Consider the following 24,078-nt stretch of genomic DNA (forward strand, 5'->3'; position numbering starts at 1 on the left):
ACGTATATTTTTAGCGATTAACTCATGAACATTAAGAGCACTAAACAGTGAGAGGTAACATTTTGCCGTTACTTGCTCATTGGGTTACGTCTACTACAGGTGCTCAGGCCGCCGGCACCAGGTGAGGAGCTGACCGATCACTTAGAAAAGAAGAGCGTGCTGTCTTCTCTCCGACGTCTCCCTCCTCTCCACCCGCAGCTCCTGCTTCCATTCAGACACTCGGTTTCTCTCATCCTGACAATTACAGCTGCTCCTGCCCCTCCCAACACTGTCCTTCTCAACACAATCCTGCTCCCAGAATGATTTCTCCAGAATAAAACCCTGGGCACGTGCCTACCTCCTGGAACCCCTTTACGGTGTCCCCACTGCATACTGGGGAAAACTGATGCTCTTTAGAGACACTTAGCTCTCGACCACGTGGCCCTGACCCACCTCCAGCCTCATGACACCAAGTGCCTGGACCTCCCTACGACACCAGGCTCTTTTTCCCCGCCTCCACACTAGCTGCCACGGCTGCCCCACCATCACCACCTTGGCATCATCCCACACTCCCCACCAGCCACCTGAAGGACTCACCGATAATATTTCGTCTTTCCTGTCACACCCCAGGTGGAATGTGTGCCCTCTGTATCCGGTTCGCACCTCTGTCATGCTGACTCTGCGTGTCCGGGGGAGGCTGGGGCCTGTTACTCCGCATGCCCCGTCCGCTGCCCCGTGCAGCACACAGCGCGCACTGAACAAATGTGTGCTAGCCTGCTGATTGACTGAAGAGTGAGTCTGTGGTCCCAGCCAGTGCCAGGTGGAGCCTGGATCCAAGCGAGCATCTTCCTTTCCTGGCACTCTCCCAGCCAAGGCTGGCTCCTCTGTTACTGTTTCGGGTGCTCTCGGGGTTGCTGTGGTGGCGGCTGCGCTGCTGCTGCTGAGCTGGTGTTCATCTTACTACTCTGGCGTAGTGGTCCTCAACCTCGGGTCCCTTAGCTCTATAAGATTCACCTGGATGGCTTTTACAAAATACAGATGTCCAGGCCCCTCCTCAGGCCGGTTAACCAGAACTCTTGGGCTAGAGCTCAGGCATCGGCATGCATGGTTTCAGGCTCCCCAAGAGATGCCAGCGCAGCCTGGATTGACTGCACTGTGTGCTTTCCGCACTTTACTTAGCGACTGCAGGGGGCTACTCTTTGAGGTGGAGGGCCAGGAATCAAGATGGCCCACAACATTGCCCATGTGAGGAAATGAAATGCCCAGAACCCCACAGTGAGTTCTGAGCAGAGTCAAGAGAAAGTTTGGCTCAGATGTTTTCCCGCCTCTGGGCTCCACTCGAAGGGATGACCAGCACGATTTCCCGGGGGACTTTGTTTCTTTATAGCTTACAGCACATGTCCCCAATGCCCAGCCAAGGTGTGCAGATTTAAAGAGATGCCCACACTTCAAGTCACTCCTGACCCCTCCTGAAGATAGTGGCATGATTTCCCAGACAGCCTTCTTAAAAATACTTCAGCATGTGAGATGTGTTCATTGGTTTACCATGTAGCGTTTCATCCAGTCAATTCATAAACTAGATTTTTAGGAGCAGTCCCCAACAGCTTTACCCTATCAACAACGGAAGATTTAGAGTGTTATCAACATTAATAAAATACCTTGGCTGAATTCCTCCTCTCCTCTTTCTACCCCTCCACTCTCACACCCACCTCGATCCACATCCTCCGCCTCTGTGATAATGTGCTGGGGTCATGGCCGCCTCAGGGCCCAGCTAGTGGGGGCGTCACCTAGCCTGCCTGGGAGATGAGCATCATCATGAATTTAGAGAGAAAGCAGATGCCCTCAGCCACCTCAGTAGAAGCCCGTGGCAACAACACTCTTCCGACAGCATTGTGAACACAAAAATTCTCAAAACAAAGAAATTCCCACTGTGGCTCTGATCTGAGTCTCCTGAACACAGTCCTTTACTGAGAAATGAAATGAAATTGTTGTACCTAGCAGCTGGTCTTCTCCAAAGGTCTGAAATGCTGGATCCAAGTCAATATATAATAATTGAGCATCTATTACATACACTGGTAAGTATCCTGTGGGGGGAGACACAAAGCCTGGCCCCCACTTTCCAAGGAATCGCTATTAAGTGAGCTAGAAAGACACGTCCAACAATATTTCAAATCCAACCAGAACATCAGTATAATATAGGTCTAACAAAGGATAAGAAAGAACAAGGAAGAATGATTAATTTTGACCGAAGAGAAATAGATTGATATATTACATATATTTATGTCTAAATACAGTTTCTGAGCAAATAAAGATCTTTTAAGATAAATTTTATTTCTCTTGTCTTTATATTCTTTTCCTTTCATCATCACATTGCAACCACAGATTTCTTTTGAAACAGCACCATTAAGAATTTGCCGTATGGGAGATGGTGGGAGGTTGGGGATCCAAGCAGTTTAAAAATAAATTTGAAAGGAACTTCAGCCTTGGGGCATCCACACACACCAGCACAGCAATCTGTTCAGAGAGGGGAGGTTTGCCACTGTTTTCTGTTGTCCTCGAAACCTGTCTTCCAAAGGTACAAATCAGGATGCGCATTATCCTGTACGTGAAATGAATTTAAAATAAATCTAGCTTAGAAATCACCTCTTGCAAGATTAGCTACCTACACATATATTGCTTAAAAAGTATTGGAAATGGAAAACATTCTTTAGTTTTTTGCAGTGAGACAACATACTTAAATGTGCACATATAAACAACTCTCTTTTGAACAATATTTTGGCATAAATGAAATGACTGTCCTATAGCTGTGCCGCTTCAGCAGAGGCAGCTTCTCTGTTTTGCATATTTATCTGAGCAGCAGAGCACAGCATCGAAGTGCAAGGTACGCAGGGTCCACCAGCATATTTGTCTCAATTCGCTGAAACTTTTAAAAATATGTAGTTATTTAGTAACCAAAGAAATATAAGGATCAGTTCTTCTATAACGTGACAAGGCTACAAAGAGTGTAAGGCAGAGATAGGATGGATAGCTGCTTGGGACGTGGACCTCATGGGTAACCAAAATACTGAACACTTCATCCTATCTTAATCAGAAAACCTGAGCGAGCCCAGTGGCTCTCTCTCTGTGGCTGGACTGTATCCTCATAAACCTGCTTTGCACCCATGTTAACACTCAGAAGAGTATGAGCTTTCATACATGTGTGTAATGTCAAGGATTTAACAAAAATTACTTGCCAAAGGCAAAGGATTGCCAGGGCTGACTGCTTAATTGGTAGAGAACTCACTTTCTCCCTCCATCTCCTTCCTGTGGTTATCCTTCTTTTGTATTTCTCTGCTTTTTAGCATTTATATTGTATAGTCTACGGCATTGTCTAAAAAGAAATTTGAAAGCTAGCTATCGATTTTTCGCCTGGGCCGAGATAATTAAGAATTGCTTAGTCATTTTGCTCCCTCAATAAAATTATAAATGACTCTTAAAAGCTTTGGAAGACTGAATTAATTTTATTAATCATTACACCTTTTGTGCATTTGACATATTTCAAGACTAAATCATAAATGCCTAGTGGGCAGAGATCGCATCTTTTAGAAAACACTGCTGCCGCCTACAGCAAAGTCACACACTGAATGAAGCTAATACATCAGGGTTTCTGGGGTCTTGTCCTTGTAAAGTGTATTTTCCCATTGCACCTTCCAAGGAGAGGGTGACCGCAGCAGCCTCTGGCTCCAGCTCCAGCTCAGCTGTGGGGATGACAAGACGACAGGAAAGCAAAGGCTGAGGCCTCAGAGGCTGGACCTGTTCTCAGCTCTTCATCTCACTTCACTCAAAACAGACCTACATCCGAATTTTCAGCTTTTTTATTCACTGATTCACCCGAGATTTAAAAAAAAAAAAAAAAAGGGAAGCAGGGGGACTAAAGTCTATTTGAAAAGTCTAGTTTTAAGGTCTGGAGAATGATTTTAGATGTTTTTGCTTCCCAGAGTGAATATGAATGAGGGGGGAGAAAAAAGAAGATATTAATTCATAGGTCTCTGGAAAGCTTTCAAAATATATCCGAAACAACCAAATCTTGGGGGGAAAAAAGCCGGCAAATTTAATAATTAGCCCGCCTTGTCAGAACCAGCATGTCTGCCTCACATTGATTCAAGATGCAGTAAAATCACACTCGCAGTGTGACTTAGGTTAACATCCCAGCAAATCGGGGCCTCTTATATAATCAGAATGAACAGTACATTAGCAAACACTTATAGAGCCTCAACAGTCATTTCAGTGTTTTAAATGTTTAAAACGGATACATTTACAGTTCCATGGGAACCTGGTAGAAACAGGCACGATTTGATGCTGAAGTTTTGAAAAGGAAAGTAATCTCTGATTATGATTTGTTCCCAGAGGCAAATGTGGCCTACTTTATGACATGGGGTCCACAAATGCTCTGTCATGAGAATCGGGGCCCCTTTCCATGCTCTTAGAAGACGCAGGAGTTCTGTCTGGTGTGTAAACAGCAACCCAGGCTCTCTGCCTGGACTCCACGCACGCCGGGCGACAGCTCTCATCTGGTCTAGTGGTTAGTGGTGGCCGTTTGGGGAGCGCATTTTGAGCGAACTCAGAGGGACCGCAACCATGACATGGAGACGCCCATCACCCATGGTGAGGGGAGCGGTGAGGCTGTGGGGGAGCAGGCGCTCACTCCATGTAGTTGTCTTCCCTGGTTTGGGCTAACACCTAGTATCTTTCATACACAATTTCCAAGTCACATGACTTAAAAGAAACTCCCTACCTCCTTAAATACTCTAAGGATTCTCTTTCCTTTACTACTAGATACATGCGTGCACTAGATGAGGGTGGGAGGATAATTATGATTTAAACAATCAGTATCCCATTTAGTTCTGGATATCCATAAATACTTTCTTAAATACAAATTAATTCTGAATATCTATGTACACTTTGTTGAAAAACTTTAAAAACTAAAATTAAAAAACTCTTTACACCAAAGATTATTCCTCCTATCTTTCATGAATTTTTTTTCCTGGGCTGTAATTGTATGTTTATAGGGATCAAAATGTCTCCATTCAGTGGAATATCAGGAAATCTTTAATATGGACGTACACAGAGATGGCTAACATGTGGTTCCCAATCTCAAGAAGCTCACCATCAAATGCACCGTAGAGACATATAGCCAATCATTGCATTATGATGTGTGCAATGACAACCAGGGGTACCAAACAGACCTGTAAGGGGAGGAGGGGATGGAGACAGAGCATCAAGGAAAGCTTCCTGGAGGAGAAGACGTGAACTGATCTCCAAGGGATGAGTGCATATTATCCAAGAAGAGACCAAAAGCCTTTTCCAGCTTTCAAGTTCCCTGCATTCTAGCTCTGTCTCTCTCCTCTCTCTTTGCTCCAGTGCCATGGGCATTCTTAGCTTCTTCGCTCTCCTTCATGCCTAGGGCCATCTGAAATGCTCTTCCCTGTGTCTGGAGTTTCCCTCTATGCCAGGCTGATTCTTCTCCATCCTTCAAACCTCAACTCACATGTTAGTTTCTCAAGGAAGCCTTCCTTAGGCCCCTTCCGTGTGCTCCTCAGCATCCTACACTTAGCCTTCATTGCATTCATCATCATTTTAATTAATAATGAGTTGTGTAATTGGTTGTTCACTCTCTGTTTTCCCTGCAAAAACACAAGCTCCACAAAAGCAGGCCCCATGTGTGTCTTTTTAGACTCTCTCTGAGCACCTGGCATAGGGGGATACCCAGGGTAGATTTTCAATGGCTACTTGGTGATGCAACAGCCTGGACAGGAGATGATGCGAAACTGAAGGAGGGCAGTGGGAGTAGGGAAGGGGGAGAGCCTGGAAAGAACGATAAGATGCGCGTTGGGATGGCCAGGTCACACGTGTGATGGGGAGGAGGGAAGGAGAAGTGAACATGACTCGTGGATTCACTGTCTCACTTATCACTTTGGCTTGCTAATTGTCAAAAAGCAGTGCCTTATATCTCTCTGTACTATTTCATTTAAAACACACTCCACAGCAATTTAGTTACTGCTTTTTTGATGTTTCAAATGGAGATTTGAGAGTTGTATGTACAGCTATATATTAAAAGGTAAGTCGTTAGTCTAAGGCACCCTATCTTTGCTTTGATCCAGACCCAAATATTCGGTGACAGGACAACCTCATAGCTTCATAGCTTTGACTAGTAATAGTGAAGGAATTCACAGTAACAATGGTGCACAGGGTGGAGGGGCCCTAGTGTGATACTCTTTGAAAACTATCCCCTCTCCATCTTATCCACTCCACCTCGTCCCTTCTTTCCTCCTTCACTACGCTCCCAGCATGGCCCTCCGTCTGCCTAGGAAGGAGCTGAGCTGCAAGGTTGTCACTTTATCTGAAAGGTGGAAAAGGATTAATTCCCTTGCTCTTCCACCTGAGTTTCATATAAAGATGACTTGTAATTTTTGCTCTCCCTTACTCAATTTCAAGGCCTTCCCAACCAAGAATGAATACAAAATGGGATCATTTAAAGACTCCCATAGTCTATTATGTTTGTGTGCAGAGGAAGACAGAATAAAAGTTGAGGCTGGCAGTTGTGCATTACACTGCATTTTCAAGTGCCCCAAACATTTCTTCCCAATCCTTAATTTTTCCTCCAAACCACCTACAATAGCTCTAGTATTTGTGGTTTAAGTATATATATAACATAAACATGTATACATCTTGTGTATATATCCGTATCCATCCTTGTCTCTTACAGGTATTTTGGTCAAGAACTTAAATCTCAAGTGAAGTTGTCCATCTTTGAAGGAGCAACTTGTCACTTCGTAGATGGTGTCTCCAAGTTTTCACAGCCTAACTGATGGTCCTGGAAGGCATTTCAGTAAATGTTTATGTAATTAGAGCAATATACCAAATATGAGGCATATCTCCTTAAGCGAAAGAGATCTGGCTTGCCTTTCAGAGCCTTAGGTATAACCATAGTTTACTTAAGTGGAAAGAATTTGTATGGTTGACCCAATTGATAAAGAAACCCTGGAATGCTCCTAAATCTCTGAGCAACTGGGCTGCAGAGAGCAGGAATCTTGCGAAATTGTCGGTCTTATCTGCTCAAGCTGATCAACTGAGAACCACCTGGTGCCGATTCTGACTCTATCTTGTTTCTTTTGTTATTGCTGTTGCCTCTCTCTCTCTTTCTCTCTCTCTCCCCCTCCCTCTCAAATGCTTCCTCGTGTCATCTTTTTTTCCAAACATTCAGTAATTCTTATTGCAACATGCCCATGACTAGGAAGGCCACCGGCCAGTGCTGGAACATACCGTCCAAGATATGTAAAACACAACCTTGATCCTATCGGGCTCTCCGTAATGCCCAAGTTGACAAGGGAACCACAAGGATGACTCGTATTAACAAAACAATCCCAGGCAGAGGCTGAAGCAGCAAAGTTGTACAACGTTGCGCGTTGAGTGGCAGACTTCTGTTATCGAAGCTCACCTCAGCCAGGGTAAGGGGTCCTGGAGCTTCCTGTTCATGTTACTTAACAGTATGTCCCTTAGGTAGAAAATTCCAGTGATTCACTCCACTTACACAGTGGTATTTTATACGCTTGGCACAAACCGGCACAGACCATTGCTGATTCCAAGAATGTACCCAACCAACGATGGAGAATGCTGTACCCAAGAAACACAACCGCCCACCCATGCTGTTCTGTTGTACAATCCACCCTGACTTTGGAGGAACATATTATCTCAAAGTCCCCCAACTTTGACCTTGCTTCACTGATGCAGCAAGTTCCGATGACCCTGCTTGTTCCAGACCAGCCCTGCTGGAAAGCTCTCTTCTCTCTCATCTTTAGAGAACAGCAAGGGGTTCAGACTGTTGAGATTGTGACCGTAACTCATGCAAAACCAGAACATTCCCAGATGCCTCCACATGTTACGAAGCCCACTGGCGAGAAACACAATGCAAGTTATCAAAACTAAGTGGGTGTGACAGCCTCTTTCTCCATCCACACGCATCCTCAGACTGCCCTCTTCTGATTTTTCTTTTCCTCCAAGGCTGCTTTTGCTGCCTGTGTCATCTTATTTCAGTAGAATAAGGGTATTCCCCACCAGTTTGCCTCACAGCTCTTCTTCTCCTCATGTCCCCAGCATTAGCCCCCAATGAGATTAAGAGTCAAGAAGCTAAGAAGGAGAGGAGCACATTTGGGGTGTGGCAAGGTTTGGGTGGTTTTGCCTGTTCCTTTCACTGTTATCTCATCAGCTATTCTGTCTTCTTTCTGAGAATAAACAGAATAAGGACATAATGAAGGGAAATCAAATTCTTCTCTCATAGACTATTCCTTACATGTGGATACTTTATATATAAATAAATGTCACATGTATATATAGCATCAGGAAATACGTGTTTGACATTTTTGCAAAATAAGCCCAAGGTCCAATCAAAGGTGTATTAAAAGGTAGTCATTTCTGGATGATAGCCTCATCGTGACACAGAAAAACATAAGATGCTGCAGCTCCCCAACCTACGCACGGCGCACAAGGCTTACCTTATTTTTCGAGCAGAAAAGGTAAATACTAATTCACCACCCCCCCTGTATTGCCCCCTTGCCACTGTGAGCACACTCAGTAAAGACGGCTGCAGTTTTCAATGACGTTTACAGCTTTTAAAATAGCTGCCCTGTGATTTGCTTGCATTGAAATCAAACCTTTAAAAGCTAACGAGCCCTCACCCAGATCAAAACCAAGAAGACCTTGATTACTATGACCCAAAACCCAACCACGGACCCTCCAGGCCTGAGAAGAGGATTCACGAAGTGACCCTAGTAAATCACTTAAAGGAAGAAGGAAACAGTGAGCACATCCCAGATTCTTGCATCACAAGTATTACATTTCTCTCTTTTTTGGGGGATTTCTTTAGGAAAGATCAGTCACACCAGTGATCTCAGTTCTCCTCTTCCTTGAGAAAAATTGCTTTTTTCCAGAATCCTAGAATCTCAGCCTGAGCAGAGACCTTAAAAGCCACCTACCCCTATGCTGCATGCATCGCACACGTGGCCTCTTCATCACACCCAGGAAGCAGTGCCTGCTCTCAGCCTCAGCCACCCTAGCAACGAGGAGCTCAACTGGACCACGGCATTGTCTATCTTTTAGACAAGTCAAATTGATGGAAAGGTCTATATCTTGTATGGTCTTGGTTAAGACTTTAGAAGCCCCAAGCATGAAAAAGATTACGGTGTTCCCTGCCTTTCAGGCAACATGTAATTCAAAACTTAAAAATGCTGAATGGTAGGGGCTGGCCCCGTGGCCAAGTGGTTAAGTTCGCGTGCTCCGCTGCAGGCGGCCCAGTGTTTCGTTGGTTCGAATCCTGGGCGCGGACATGGCACTGCTCATCAAACCACGCTGAGGCAGCGTCCCACATGCCACAACTAGAAGGACCCACAACGAAGAATATACAACTATGTACCAGGGGGTGTTGGGGAGAAAAAGGAAATAATAAAATCTTTAAAAAAAAAAATACTGAATGGTAAAATAAGGGAACAAAATTTGGTCCAAAATTTCCTCATAATGAAAAGTGTTATTTTCTTTTAAATCTCAAATGCCAAATTTTTTTAAAAATCCATTCTATAATTTCCTTTTGGCCTTTGATGTCCTGCTTTCCAACGTCCTACGCTCTTGCTTAATTTGCTAGAGGGGGGAATCCACCACGGTCCCCTAAGTCTTTCCTTACTCAAATGAAACATTCTTCTTTTCACTCTTCCTCAGAGATCACAATTTTCAGTTTTCACCTCTCTTTTCTAATTGTGCTCTGATTTACCACTGCCCTCCGTTCCTCTCTCAGTGTGTGCAGCCCAGTTTGGACATCGACCCCCCACGTTGTAGATATGGTGTCAAGGAATGCCTTCCCCAACTCTTGGCCATCACACTATAGCAGTAACTCACTGAGCGCGCAGTAATCAAGACACCTCACTTGTATTTTTTCTAGCATCCACGCTGTGCTTTATGGTGCCTCCTTGAAAATTAGGAAGAGGCACCCGCCCTGGATGGACCCAGCCTTGACTCCCGCCCTTGGCCAGGTGCCTGTGTGCAAGTTACAACCTGCTTAAACCTGTGAGTTGGCCTTGCAATTTGCCTACCCCTCCTGTGTTTGTGTTCCTAATTTTCTGGAACTAAGGGCAGCCTTTACATATCTCCCTTTCACTTTTTATCTTGTTAGATTTGGCCCATTGTTCCATCCTGTCAAGCTATTTTGGGTTCCAACATATTTGCCCTCCCACCCAGAGTCATCAAGAGAGCACAAGCTGCTTAATCTGTCGGCTCAGTGGCCCCACCAAGAGGAAGTGAGGTCTGTCAGGGGAATTCTTATTCCTCTCACTCTGACTGAAATGATCACCTCTTCCCCTTCTAGCGGCTCATGATGACAGCCTATTCCAAAGTTTCGTCAGTATCAATAACAAATTTTCCACTTTGTGGTCTGAGGAATTGAAACTTCTTCCCTTTTCTGAAAACTAGGACATTTTCCCATCCCCATCCAGCCTCAGGGCCCTCTCATGCTCCACGATTCCTCAGCTGTCACTGACAGCGATTTTCAACTGAAATCGCACAGACCCAAGGTCAGAGGTCTCCTGAAATTTCTTTTGAAGTAGCTCAACTGGAGATTTTTACAAATAAATGGAAAAATTGCCATGATACAGGGTTTATTTTTTTACTGCAGTGCAGAAGTTCCTTTAGTCACCTTTTTCAAGAAGAGCAAACTGTTATCATGTAGCTTAGCGCAGGATTTTCTTTTAAGGTGACAATAAAATTCCAGCAACTACCAAAACAGTGATTTGTTTAAAAATATATTTAGTTTTTATTCCTTTTCATTTTTGCCATATGATTTTTTCTTCTCATTTGGGAACCTCAAACTATTAAAAAATGTAATTAGTATCCCATTTTGTCCAAGTTAGAATTTCAGTACAGAAATCGTGTTTGTAATTTTATATAATCATATTGCTATGATTATGTAACCCTATTATCAGTAAATTGTTGTTTAATCTATAGTTTAACTGTTATCAGAAAGAATAGAATATACTTTCAGATTTTTCTGAAAAACTATTATACCCATAGAAAGAAATCACATCAGCCAGCAGACTTTCATTTTCCACAGTTACACTGTCAAAAGCCGTACCATCCTTCCCACCTTCTCATTTCTACCATTGCTCAAGTTGCCTAAATAAGAAATTGCAGGCATCTGCCAGCACCTCCTACAGTGAAAGACCTCTTGGCTAATTCCATGCCCACAGGGCCTTGCCAATGGTAGCAGGAAGCCAAAGGAAGAGATGTGCTGTTCAAACAGGGGAGAGTCTTTCTTCTCCAAAGTTGATGTGGGGTGAGGGCTCAAGCCTAACCTACGATTGAAAAGTGAAAACAGCACACAGTGACCAGCAGAGCTGGGAAAGACCTGTGAACTAGGACAGTCGAAACAAAGCTTCATTTTAACATGAACAGCCCAAGAAATACGCAACTATGGCTACATCTATTAATAATATTACCAGCCAGTACTTTTTGAATATATAACCTGTCCCAGGCTTAACGCTAAGCTAAATTCATTATGTTTTGTAAGTGGGATCCTAATAAATTCTAGTCAGGACACTATCGGGAAAGCACTAAGATATTCTCCATTTTACACATAAGAAAACTGAAGTACCGAGCTGAGCCGTTAGGTAACCTGCTCAAGACCATCCAGCTGGTAAGGGACGGTGTCAGACTCAAACTTGTCACCACCCTGTGCTTTCTCCTACTTTCTATTCTTTACAAAAGTCTTGTATAGTTTACTTCCGAAGTAAGAAGTTTTTCTTTTTCGACAAGAGACCTCAGACGGACAGAATGGAATCAACCACAATCACACTTATCACCAGTAACGCATAGTCTGCTTTTATTAGTTTTTTAGTTAGTTATTTTGAAGAAATTTGTTGATGCAAATAATCCATAACCAACCTATAAATCAGAATTGGGGTGAGTTTATTAAGAGCCAAAGTGAGGATTCTAACCTGGGAAGGCCTTAGAAGGCATTCCAGAGAAGCAGGAGTTTCAGCACAGCCCTATATCTTTTTACAACAAAGAAGACACATTAAACACACTCAGGATACATTTTCAAATGGGTATTCATTTGCAAATTAGCAGGTCAACAGGACCTTGATGTCAGGAAAGGGACTAACCCGGGCGTTACCAATAGCGCTAGGAGGGGAAGAATGCATTCTTTATCTCAAGAGAGATTCCTTACTTTAGTGGATAAGCAGATGTACAATGTACGTTTGATAGGCTCATAAGTCAGGCTTCCTAGTTCAAGCCGAATCAGTTTTAAACTCGAATCGTTACCCCATATGCCTCAATATGTGAAAATCTCTTGTCAAATGTAAGAAGCACCCACAGGTGTACTTCCCAAAACAAAAGCCAGAACCTTGACACCAACCTCCATCCTAACTCCACAGGCTCAACTGATCTGAGGTGAATATTACCTTGAGTCCCGCGTTCACGCATCCCTCCACGCCTTTTAAAGTAGCACTATTACATCGATGGCACTCCTTACAAAGTAAATATTTTTAGTTAGTTGTTTTTAACTTGATATATCTATGCTACTTCACGTTTCTGTAGTTCACTATTTTTGAATGATGTACCATATCCATCAAGTGAATATTCATTAGCCTACAGTCTTGTTGATGGGCATTTGGGCTATTTCCCGGTTTTTTGCTGTGATGGACAATGAGTGCCATTATGCATTTTTAAATGCATGTCTCCTGTTATTGATATGTAAGTTTCTCTTGGGTATTCACTCAGGAGCAGAACTGCTGGGGTAAAGGGTTTGTGATGTTCACCTTTAGGAGATAACATCAAACTTTTTCCCAAAGCAGTTGTATCAATGCACGTTCCTACCAACAGCCTGGAGACCCTGTTGGTTTCATCATTTCCAATACTTGATAATATCAGACTCTAAAACTTGCCAATCACCTAGGTCTAAAGTAGTATTTGTTCTCGTGTGGGCATGCCTTTCTCTGACCCACTATGGATGTTGAAACGTCTTCACTGTGTCTGGGCTGAATCTGTTTCTTCTTTTGTGAAATGCTCCAACCCAAGGGCCAAATCTTTGCTGGAGAAATTGCCTTTATTTCAGCCTTGGTTTTGGTAACTTTATAGTTAACTCCAAATCTTACAGAAATGGGATAGTAACCTCATTTTGTCATTAGATAGCACCTGATAACTGCTTGAGGACTGACTTACTGCCTTTAAATTTTTGTACTGTCTTTTTGCTATATATCAATACCATATTTCATAACCAAATCAGAGGACCTTTTTACATAGTTAAAGAATAGTTCAAAGAATCCTTAGTTTTTAGAACCAAATTTTCCCCAAAGCACATGAATTTCTAGTGGCCAGCAACAATCACTGCTACATGTGGCGAAGATTGAAGGCATGCTGCCGATTCAGAGGCCGGCTTGGGAAGGCCGATGGTGAAGGAGGGCTTTTGCCTTTATAAGGATGTCATAAGCAGTCTTTCATTTGACAGGAAGCTGTTAGTGCAGACAAATGCTATTTTAAACTCTGGGGATATTAAATTGTATGCTAATCGTTATTCTTTATATTTCCAGGTGCTAGTGTCCACAACTGTTGTCCGAAGTGTAACAGAAACAAATATGGTAGCAGGAAGCCCAGCACCCACTCACAGACACTTGTCACAACTTGAATCCTCAGCAGTATGTGCAAGACAATGTCTCAGGAGGCCGACAAGAGAGCAGTGCCTAGAGCCACGGGCCCTGCCTCACTAAGACAGAAGGGGTTCCAACTCCACCTGCTGCCCCCAGTGCCTTCCTGGAAGCAGAGGAAGAAATGGAAAAAAGAACAGGTGTAGGAAGAAAAGGGACATGCCTTAGAGGGAAAAGTGAGTAAGGAAAGAGAGACTTCCGAGAAATAGCCAGAAAATTCTCATTCTGATTCTCATTCTCATTTTTCTGCAGATGTCTATAAAAACTCTTCTTATTACAACAATGCATAGTGGAGAATATTCGCAACAGAGGGAAATGTGTAGGAGAGACGTACCTTTTGAAATGCCCTGTATCGCAAAACTGGCCTTGAATGCTTGAACTTGGAGAAACAGACAGGCATCTCTGACATTAGCGTAGTTCAGTTTTCCTCGACGGTCTTGGGTAATAACAGGATCCAATCACTTGTACTTTCTCCTCTCTGATGAAAAGACTTGAGCCCTTTGTCACTTGGCTATTTTGGGAGCCCCAGGGGTACATAATCAAGTCTGGTTGGAAAACTGGTGAGTTACTCAGGGCCCTGGGACCCGACTATCACAGGGCACATCACCACCTCTCCTGAGTCCCTTGGGTTTGTCAGGCTCTGCTGCTCTTCCTGCTCTTACTGTCTGATTCAACAGACACCGTTCTCACTTCCACTGGATCTTAAGGGACCACGGCTAGCCTCAATTTGCTTTGAAGTGGAAGAAAACACCTCTCTAAATGTCAAAAACAAAACTTTACAACTCTCAGTGTGAAATATAAGTCAATAGTTTTTCGACTTTCAAGTAGGAAAGGTTATCTTACATAAAACACACAACATGCTAATTTCTAAAAGCCAAAAAAGGAATAAATTTGACCTCATTAAAATTAAGGAATAGAAATTAAGAAATTTATCAGGGCCAGCCTGGTGGTGTAGTGGTTAAGTTCACACACTCCACTTTGGTGCCCTAGGATTCACCAGTTCGCATCCTGGATGCAGACCTACACACTGCCTATTAACCCACGCTGTAGCAGGCATCTCACATATAAAATAGAGGAAGATGGGCACAGATGTTAGCCCAGGGTCAATCTTCCTCAGCAAAAAGAGGAAGATTGGTGGCAGATGTTAGCTCAGAGCTAAACTTCCTCAAAAAAAAAAAAGTAAACAAAGAAATTTATCAAGAGACAGCACAAATAGAATGAAAAGACAAATTAAAACCTCAAGAAAATATTTGAAACATACACAACCAACAAAGGATTAGTATCAAGAATATATAAAGAAGGTTAATAAGTCAATAAGAAAAGCACAAACAAACCAATAGAAAAATAGGCAAAAGGCATGATCAATCATTTCATGGAAGAGGAATCACATATGGCCAACAAACACATAAATGGATGTTCAGCCTCAGTGATCAGGGCACTATAAATCGATGACACAAGGAAGTATCATATTACACCCATCGATTGGCAACAAATAAAGAGTCTGATAATACTTCATATTGAAGAAGATATATATCCACCAGGCATTTCTCAAATATTGCTGGTGGGGGTACAAGTTGGTAGAAGAATTTGGAGAACATTTTGGCATTAGCTCCTAAAACTCAACACTCTCACACTCTGTGAGCCAGCAATTCCACTGCTAGGTAGATACTCAAGAGAAACTCTGAACATGTCTATCTCCTGATATGTTCACAGTAATGAAAATCTGGGAAAAGCCCAAATGCCCACCAGTGAGAGAGCAGAGGAACGACCTGTGATATAGTCGGTCACACAAGGGAATATCACACAAAGGAAAATGAGCTGCAGCAACACGCAACAATACGGATGAATCTGAAAGATTACCTAAGGATGATACCCTTTTATAGAAAGCAAAAAAACAAAATTAAAACCTGTACTGTTAAGGATAACATAGAGATTAGCAGAAATAATATAAAAGAGGATAAGTAGAGAATAACAAATACAGGGTCCAGGATGCGGTTACTTCAGGAGAGGAGAAGTGAAAAGCGGAATTGTGCAGGACCAATGGCTAGATGAAAGTGATGGGGTAGTAGGTTCATGGGTGATTACTGCATTATAAAAAATAGCCAAAGAGAAAAAACAAAATGAGTGCCTTGCATAGACCAATGATGTGTATGTGAACCAAGGGTTATGTTTAATCCCATTCCAGGCAAAAAGAGCCTCTCTCCTTTTTTTGTTCCACACTGTTAGCCACGCAACAAAGCAGTGTCCAGAGTCTTCTAAAAGAGAACTTTCAATGGTTTACTTGCCATCTTCTCACCTTCAACTCCACGGGAATAGTGGACATAATGGAGCTGGAATGAAAGACCTCTCTGATCAATAATTAATGCACACTCAGGACACCAGCCAAGCTGGCTGTGCCAGGCAACTCTTTCTGTCAGATAAGCTCTCTGTCAAGAGACTTCTGTCCTTGACTATCATGGAAATGGACCTACCCATGGTAGGCACGCTCAGAAGGTGTGAGTGCCAGAGTCCACGTAGTTAACCTCATCACCCCACACTGTGAGGGGATACTCGCCAGACAGAGTGACAGGGGACTGGGTCCACAGAGAAAGACTCAACACGGGTGAGCCACCCTACAGTCACTGGCTATGCTTCATTTCTCATGTGGTTCATCTTTTAACCAACCCTTTTATTGACCTTATAAATTGCCAAGTTCGATGTACAGTTGAGAGGCACTTGTAGAGAAAGGACTCGGCCAACTTTGCGGTCATTCTCTTGGTGTCCTGACTGGAAAGAACAGATAAGCCCTGTTTGTCACAGGATAGCAAGACACAGCTCCGAGAAAGCTCACCGCCTACAGCACCCCAAAATTTGTTTCCATATGCTCTTAAAAGAAAAAAAGACAAGCATTTATTGTGAGACTTATTTCTGCCTATAAAAATAACGATATACAAAAAAGAGGAGGATTGGCGGCAGATGTTAGGCCAGGGCTAGTCTTCCTTAAAAAAAAAAAAAAATGACAATATAAAATATTCAGAAAAGGGTAGGAAAAAAATATTTAAAAATCCATTACCCCCCAACATGGGGGGAAAAAATAAAAACTATGGTTAACTTTTGGTTTCTTTCCCTCCTGTTGTTATTTTTGTTTTTCTTAATTTATACACACAGATATTTTTTTTCTGTTTCCCTGTGCCCTCCACATCCCCCAATACTCAGATCACATTGTTCTGTATCTTGCTTGTTTTTAAATTTAAGAATATCTTATTAGCATTTCATTTTGTCATTATTCTTAGAAACACAACTTCTAAAGATTGCATAATCGGCCATGGTACAGATCTATCAAATTTTATTTAATTATTTCTCTCTTCTTGAACTTTGTGGGTTTCCCCAATATTATATCATAAGACACGATGGTACACGAATATACTTGCACATAAATCGTTGTGCACACCTCTTATTATTTCCTTTGGGTAAATTCTTACAAGTAGAATTCCTGGGTCAAAGGGTAAATTTTTAAGGCTTTTAAAAACTATATTCCAAATTGTCCTCCAGAAAGCAATATCTATTTACTCCCTATCAGTAGTGAACAGAGTGCCTCATGACACAGAGCATTATAATTTTGAAATTTCCAATAATTTGATGGGAGAAAAATGATATCACATTGATTTCATTTCTTTGATTTTTAGAGACTCAATTTGTGACATTTATTAGCCATTTGCACATTTTCTTTCATCAACTGCTCAATATCTTTACTCAATGTTTTGGTATTTTCATATTTTTCTTGATTTATAAGAGCCTTTTATATAATGGTAACTCTTAGTCTGTTCTCTATGCTACCAATATTATTCAACAACTTTTTGCTATTAAAATCAATTTATATTTTTTATAGACATACTAAGATTCTAAAGGTTCTTTATTTACGTCATCAAATATAGCAATCTTCCCTTTGAGGTTTCTTTTTTCCCTAAGAAAGCTTATTTACATAACAAGAGCAAATAAATAAGAACCTATAATTTATTTTAGTTGCTTACTGCTTTCATTTTAGTGTATACAACTACTTGATCCATTTGATCCATTTCGGTGTGTGGGATGCAATGAGAATCTAGTGGAATTTTTATTCAAATAATTAACCAATTGTCTTGACATCATTTATTGCATACTACCTTTTCAAACTGATTTGTGATGTCATCTTCATATGTACTAGATGATGCATTTCTAGACTACTTTGATTTACTGGGCAGTCTATATTTCTGTGAGCACCACACTGATTTCAATCTTATAGCTTTAGAATATGCTATTTTTTAATACGTAGAAAGATCCCCCCCCCACCTCTCACAACTATTTTCTGTTTTCAAAGGGTTTTATTCTGTTTTCCCCATTTATTCTTCCAGATGAGATGTGTCCTCTGTTTCAAATTGGTCCTCTGGTGAATATGAGATGCAAATAAGAATGAAACTCAAAATGCAAATTAAGACTGGATAAAATTTATATTTATCCCATATTGACAAGCTGAGCTAATGATTTTGTTTAGAGATTTTTTTCTCCTTTGTTTGGATATACACTAGATTAATTATCGATCATTGATGTATACTAGAATTAGTTATTCATTACCTACATCAACGGGGTAGAATAACTTCTTAATAAAAATATTACCAAAATCTCATTTTAGTTAATATCTTTGACTTCACTCCCCTTAAACGTTTCACCAGTGCTATTAGAAAAAAGCCAGAGAGAAAGTTTCAGATTTTCCCTTTTGTTTCTTGACCGTCATTTGCAGAGGCGATGAAAAGTCTCCAAACTGGCTGATGGTACATCCGAGATCCTTCAGGCCTGTGTACTCCTCATACTGGGAAACAACGCCCAAGAAGCCAAGAGTGGAAACTTTAAAACCATCTATCCAGTATTTATTCTATGTTCTTTTCTTTAGAATTAAAGAACTACAAAATATGAGAATAAGCTATAGAGCTTCAAGCGCCAAATCCTTCTTGTGGCAAAACACAAAACTACAAAATGAGTGAGTCAGCTCCCAGAGGCACTGGTCCCTGCCTCCGCCAGGACAGAAGCCCTCCTGCGCCACTGCGGTCAATGGACATTTCTCTTTCACAAGAACGCTCTTGGTGAAGGGACCTCTCTGACCAGCACCCTGATGGAGCGAAAACCTAAAAACAGAAATCAGAAACTATTGAACAAAGTGACCCCAAATTTGTTTAAAGGCAACTAACTTGTGATGCTCTCTGATCCAAAATAACAACTCCTGAAATAATTGCTAATGTGTTTAATGAGGTTGCAACGTTGGGTGGTCCAAAGTAGAGCCTATGGATGAGAAGAGATGCAAGCATCACCATCAACACCAGCCCACACGTAAGGGGCCCAGACAGCAGGTAAGGCTCTGAAGGAGACACGGAGCTCCAAGAAGCCCAGGTTGGAGGTCTTGCCCATGAGAAGCTTACAACTACTGAGTGGTCAAGGCACACACACAGTAAGAAAACGTCATGCAGAATCAACACCCACCGAGTATTAGAAGAAACAAATCTTCACCCACTCTGTTTCGGGAACAAATTCTTTCGTCTTCCAGTTTGCTTCCTACCCTTTTCTTCATTTTGCCTGAATGTTCTGACCTTTGTGCTTATTTAGGTTGCTGAATTATATGCATCTTATTCAGCCACTTTATTTCTTTTAGAGACAAGGTGGAGGAACTGTCAAAGGAATAGGAGTAGTGCTAAGCCAGGATACAAACAGCTCATCAGTCAGGTTCTGTAAAATCCCCACTCCGGCTCAGGTCAAGACCTAACGCTCTCATCTGCTGCCAGGAAGTCATCCCTCACCAGCATCAGAGCCCTCAGCGGCATCATAACCACTGGGTAAACATTAATCCCGTTGCTTAAAATTCAGTTCCGAAGAACTGCATTAAGACCGCAACAGAGTTCTTTACACAAAAAATAAACCAGGCATCTCAAAACATTTAAAACCAAACAGACGATAATGTTGCAACATGACCGTTTGGACATTTTCTGGGTCTAATTTGCTTCTGATTCACTGTTCCACGTTTTCTGAAAGGATGTGTATTTCTGTGCTGCATGTGGCCTCCACACTGTCCACAGCTCAATAGCAAACCAAAGACCTCACTCGCTCCCTTGTCCCCAGCCTACTAAAATAGCGCTGTCTAATCAGGCACCTCTCTGCAGGAAACAGGCCTTCCTACGCAGGAAGCACAGGAAAGAGGACTGGAGACAGCAGTCCCGCGGCTTTTCTGCCAAAAAGGACAAAATGGCTCTTCTGGCAACTCCTGACTCAGGAAATCACTGAATTAAGTAGTCAGTCTGCAGAGTAATTTAGCATGTCATCCGCTTCCTGGCAACAGTTATTTGGAAGCATTCATATTTTAATTCAACTCTGTCATCATTGGGGTTAGAACTTCTTCTCTCAGGGGACCTCAAGGTCAGAGATTTTCCTGCAGTTTCTACAGAGCCACTGCTTTTAGCTCTTCCTCCCTCTTTCCAGGCCACAGCAGCCTGGCCTCCCCTTTGACTGCCGTCTAGGTCAAGCTAACCCTTGTCTTCAGAGCTAAATATAAGTTGCAAGGCGGTGGGGGAGGCTCCTGCAGTGGTGTCCCTGGAAAATGCACTTGTGAGTGTGCAGAAGAATGAGGATGCGACTGCACGCCCAGGAGCTGCAGCATCGTCCGTGCTCTCTCGGGGACAGGGAACCGGACGAGAGGTCAGTAACGTGGGTTCCCCTTCTGGCCTCGTCGTGGACCTTCTGTGTAATGCTGCACAAATAATTTTCCTCTCTGCTCCTCCACTTCTCCATTTTTGGAGTGAACTTGACCAGTGCCATCATCTTCTTCATTTGCAGACGTTAGAGACAGGCGATGCCATATATCATAAATACCCTGCATATCACAAACAGCCCTCCCCATGCACACAGCAGGATCAGTTAACACATGTTGTGGGGAATAAGAATCCTGCATGTGGATGAGCAGTTTCTTACAGCTGGTGAACACACGAACCCACAAAGTACCTAAAAGGAAATCACATAAAATATAAGCAGCAGGACCATGTAATTCTTACTATACACATATATTTGTGATCTTTACCACTTGGGGAGAACGATGGTTAAATCCGGATGCAGGAAAGCATCAGGAAGGCACCAATTTTATCTGGGCAGAGGTTACTGCTCCTCTCTCGTCAGGGGCTCCCTGTGGCCTCAGCAACAGGGCCCAGGAAAGTGTGTCCCGATGTCATGAATGGCAGAAAAGAGATCTCAACCGAGCATAGTCCCCATGAGGCACTGGGTCTGGAGTCTCCTAGAGTCAAGATCCATATCTTCCAGGAAAAGCTAAGCTGAGACAGGATGAGGCATTCCACATACCTTACTGCCTTTGGGTCCCCTGGCTCTTTTGAGGTCCATGGAATTATCCCATTTTACAGTCGATGAAACAAGACTTGAAGCTAGACACGACCGCCACAGCGTATCATGGCACTAAGACGGGGAGCTGGCGTTTTGAATCCGTTCTCTTTCCATTAGATCATGCTGTCTTCCATGTACTATTTCTGTTATTCTCTATATACCTAAGCTTCCTAATGTGTAAAATGGAGACAACAATGGTTAACTTTGTAAAACTGCTACAAAGATCAAAAGAAGCTACGCATGTGAGAGTACTGAAATGCAGATTATTGTCCTAATAGTAACTCCAGGCGACAACATTTACATCTCTTCCGCACCTCCGTCTCATTACCGCAGACACACGGGAAAAGTTTACCCCAGGCCAGGAATGGGGATCTTCTTTGGCGCATCGCTGAAATATGACTTCGCATTTCACTGACTTTAAGAAATTTGCATATTTTAATGAGTTCAACCAGATTTTGAAGTGTTGGTTCTCAGGAGTTCTTACAGATATGCAATTCTACGTTCACCGTTTCTTTACCTTTACTTTACTTCATTTAAAAGGCCACATGAACTCAAACACTGTCATATTCTTTAAGAAAAGTCTTGCATAGAAATCAGATTGCGGCTAGCGAAGGATGATTTCAGATTCGTAGCCAAGTGCCAAAATAGGAGCCTAAAGGAGTGAGGGATCTGAGCTTGTTCTGATTTCCTCCGATTCCCTCCAGGCGTGTCCTCCCCGGTGGGCAGGGAGCAGTAACACACATCGCCAGACTTGCACTGACCTTCAGGGAACGGGAATAAACCGAGAATTAAGATTACTTATGATTATTGCAAACAATTTGTTATTCAAATTCACTGAAGGGAAACGATCCCAAAACACTTCCTATTAAGAAACAAGTTCTAAAGTTTAGCATTTCAAAACTACATAATTTGAATACGTTTTTGGGCCATCCAATGGAAAATTAGATTGTTTCCACATGTGCCGAGCTTATAAAGCGCTCAGAAATTCCTTCACTGTTTCCGGACACAAACTCATGGCCCCCTTTGCTTGCCCTGATAGAAACTTAGGCTATTTTTTCAGGGTTGGGGGAGAAAGTGGAGGAGCGAGGACCACAACTGAAAAATGAAATTCCTTCTGGACTGCAGGGCGGTGTTAGAGATGATGCAAATCTTTTCTTCACAGGATATAGTCGACGTGAAGAGAAAAGGCCTCCACAATTTCAGTGATTAGCACACAGCTAAACTTTTTGTCTTCTGTTGGAAAGCCTTTGAAGTATACTGTGTGCATTTCTCATACTGAAGGGAAATAGTAATTTAGTGAGGCACACTAAATAAATAGAACATGGTTAGCCTTACATGAAAATTCTTCCATATTCAGGAATTATTCCTCTTTTCTCATTTTGAAACTCGTTAGTTGGAGAAATGCCAGATCATGAGACCTGGGGTCAGATGGCCTGGCTCTGATCCAGATTCTGTGATCTCTCAGTCATCTGATGCCTCTGAGAAAACCCCAGCCCCATGCATGTCACCACGGGGTTCTAACGCAGAGACACTCGCACCCACGCTCTGGGAGCCAGAGTCGATAGTGACATTTATGGGGTTTTTGTGAGGATTAAACAAGTAACACCTAATAGGTTAAGCATAGAACCATGCCACGATGTGATAAATGTACTGTAAATATGTGTTTTTGTTCTTACTATTAGTATTATTTAGAGAGTGGTTGCTAACTAATGGGACCTCCAGTTTCAACTCTGGTGCCACGTCACTTAAAAGTCATCAAAGTGGAACTAATTATCCTGCCTCCTCAGATGGGAATGCACAAATATCTTTAACATCTTTTCCATTTACTCCCCAGCATCTGAGCTCTTGTATTGTCATAAATCAGTTTAATTTCCTTTATTAAGAAAGGCCAGAGCCACCCCAGTGAGGAAGTGTTCCCCACAGTCTCCCGGGGCCCAGGGATGGTATCGTGATGCTGATTTCCTCTGTTACATTTAAAGAAAGTCCTTAGTAACTGCAAACCAGGGAGCATCCAGCCAGGCCATGGGCACTCACAAGGTCCCTGAAGAAGTCCTGGTGGGCCCTGCTCTTCAGAAAGGTCCTGAGGGAGCCTCGCCTCAGCACCTGGAGTAGAGAATTCAACCTTATAAAGCCTCTGAAGATGAAGGAAGGGTGTGACAGAGGACTACAGACATCCTCTCTGTTCTTCAGCGTCCGCTGTGCTTGTGAAAGCACTTTCTACCACAGATACTTAAATACTATTCACGTTAGAAAGAAAGATATTTGGGGCCAGCCCAGTAGTGTAGTGGTTAAGTTCACACTCTCTGCTCTGGCAGCCCAGGGTTGGTGGGTTCAGATCCCAGGCGAGGACCTACACACCACTCATCAAGCCACGCTGTGGCAGCATCCCATTTACAAAATAGAGGAAGACTGGCACAGATGTTAGCTCAGGGAGAATCTTCCTCAACAAAGGAAAAATATTTTGAAGTTGTTTTAATTGGATTTGGGAAGTTTTTTTCATGTTAAGATGAAAACAGAGAGATTTCTATTCAAAGAAAGCATTGTTCTGCTCGGAAGTCACAGGAAGAACAAGGTCAACTGACAGAGACAAACAGCCCCGGTCTCAGGGGTTTCTCAGCCTCCTTCCTCAGAACAGGTACCCTCAGAACAGTCTGCTAACACCGAACCAGGTGTCAGTTCAGAAAAACATCTTCAAAAAACAGAGATTGTTTCAGCAGGCTTCCTCGCACCATCAAAATCTATTTCACACGATTCAGCTCTCTCTGGAAGACCAGGAAGCTAAGCACCTGGTATTTATAACAAAGAGCTTGCTCTGTGCCAGGCATGGTTCCAGGTGTTTCATTATATTAAGTAATTTAATCCTCACAACATTCTATGGGTGTCATTATTGTCCCATTTTGCAGATGAGGATGAGATGCAGACACGCTAAAGACCTTACCCAGGATCAACACAGAGCTGGTACATGACCGAGCTCATATTTCACCCT

The 24,078-nt window shown here is 42.6% G+C and overlaps 1 long non-coding RNA gene across 5 annotated transcripts in view; it reads right to left on the minus strand.

Moving 5' to 3' along the window:
* Nucleotides 1–24,078, minus strand: part of LOC106837181 (uncharacterized) — a 154,375-nt gene that overhangs the window by 14,999 nt on the left and 115,298 nt on the right. For 3 of the 5 annotated variants that reach the window (XR_011497727.1, XR_011497729.1, XR_011497728.1), the window contains 3 exons: nt 19,194–21,853; nt 14,038–18,841; nt 577–1,590 (listed from right to left, as the gene is read on the minus strand). This is a non-coding gene — a long non-coding RNA (uncharacterized lncRNA). The remainder of the gene's footprint in view (nt 1–576; nt 1,591–14,037; nt 18,842–19,193; nt 21,854–24,078) is intronic. The other 2 variants (XR_011497730.1, XR_011497731.1) reach the window with 2 other exon arrangements.

This window comes from Equus asinus, chromosome 24 (assembly GCF_041296235.1).
Source record: "Equus asinus isolate D_3611 breed Donkey chromosome 24, EquAss-T2T_v2, whole genome shotgun sequence".
Taxonomy (NCBI): Eukaryota; Metazoa; Chordata; class Mammalia; order Perissodactyla; family Equidae; genus Equus; species Equus asinus.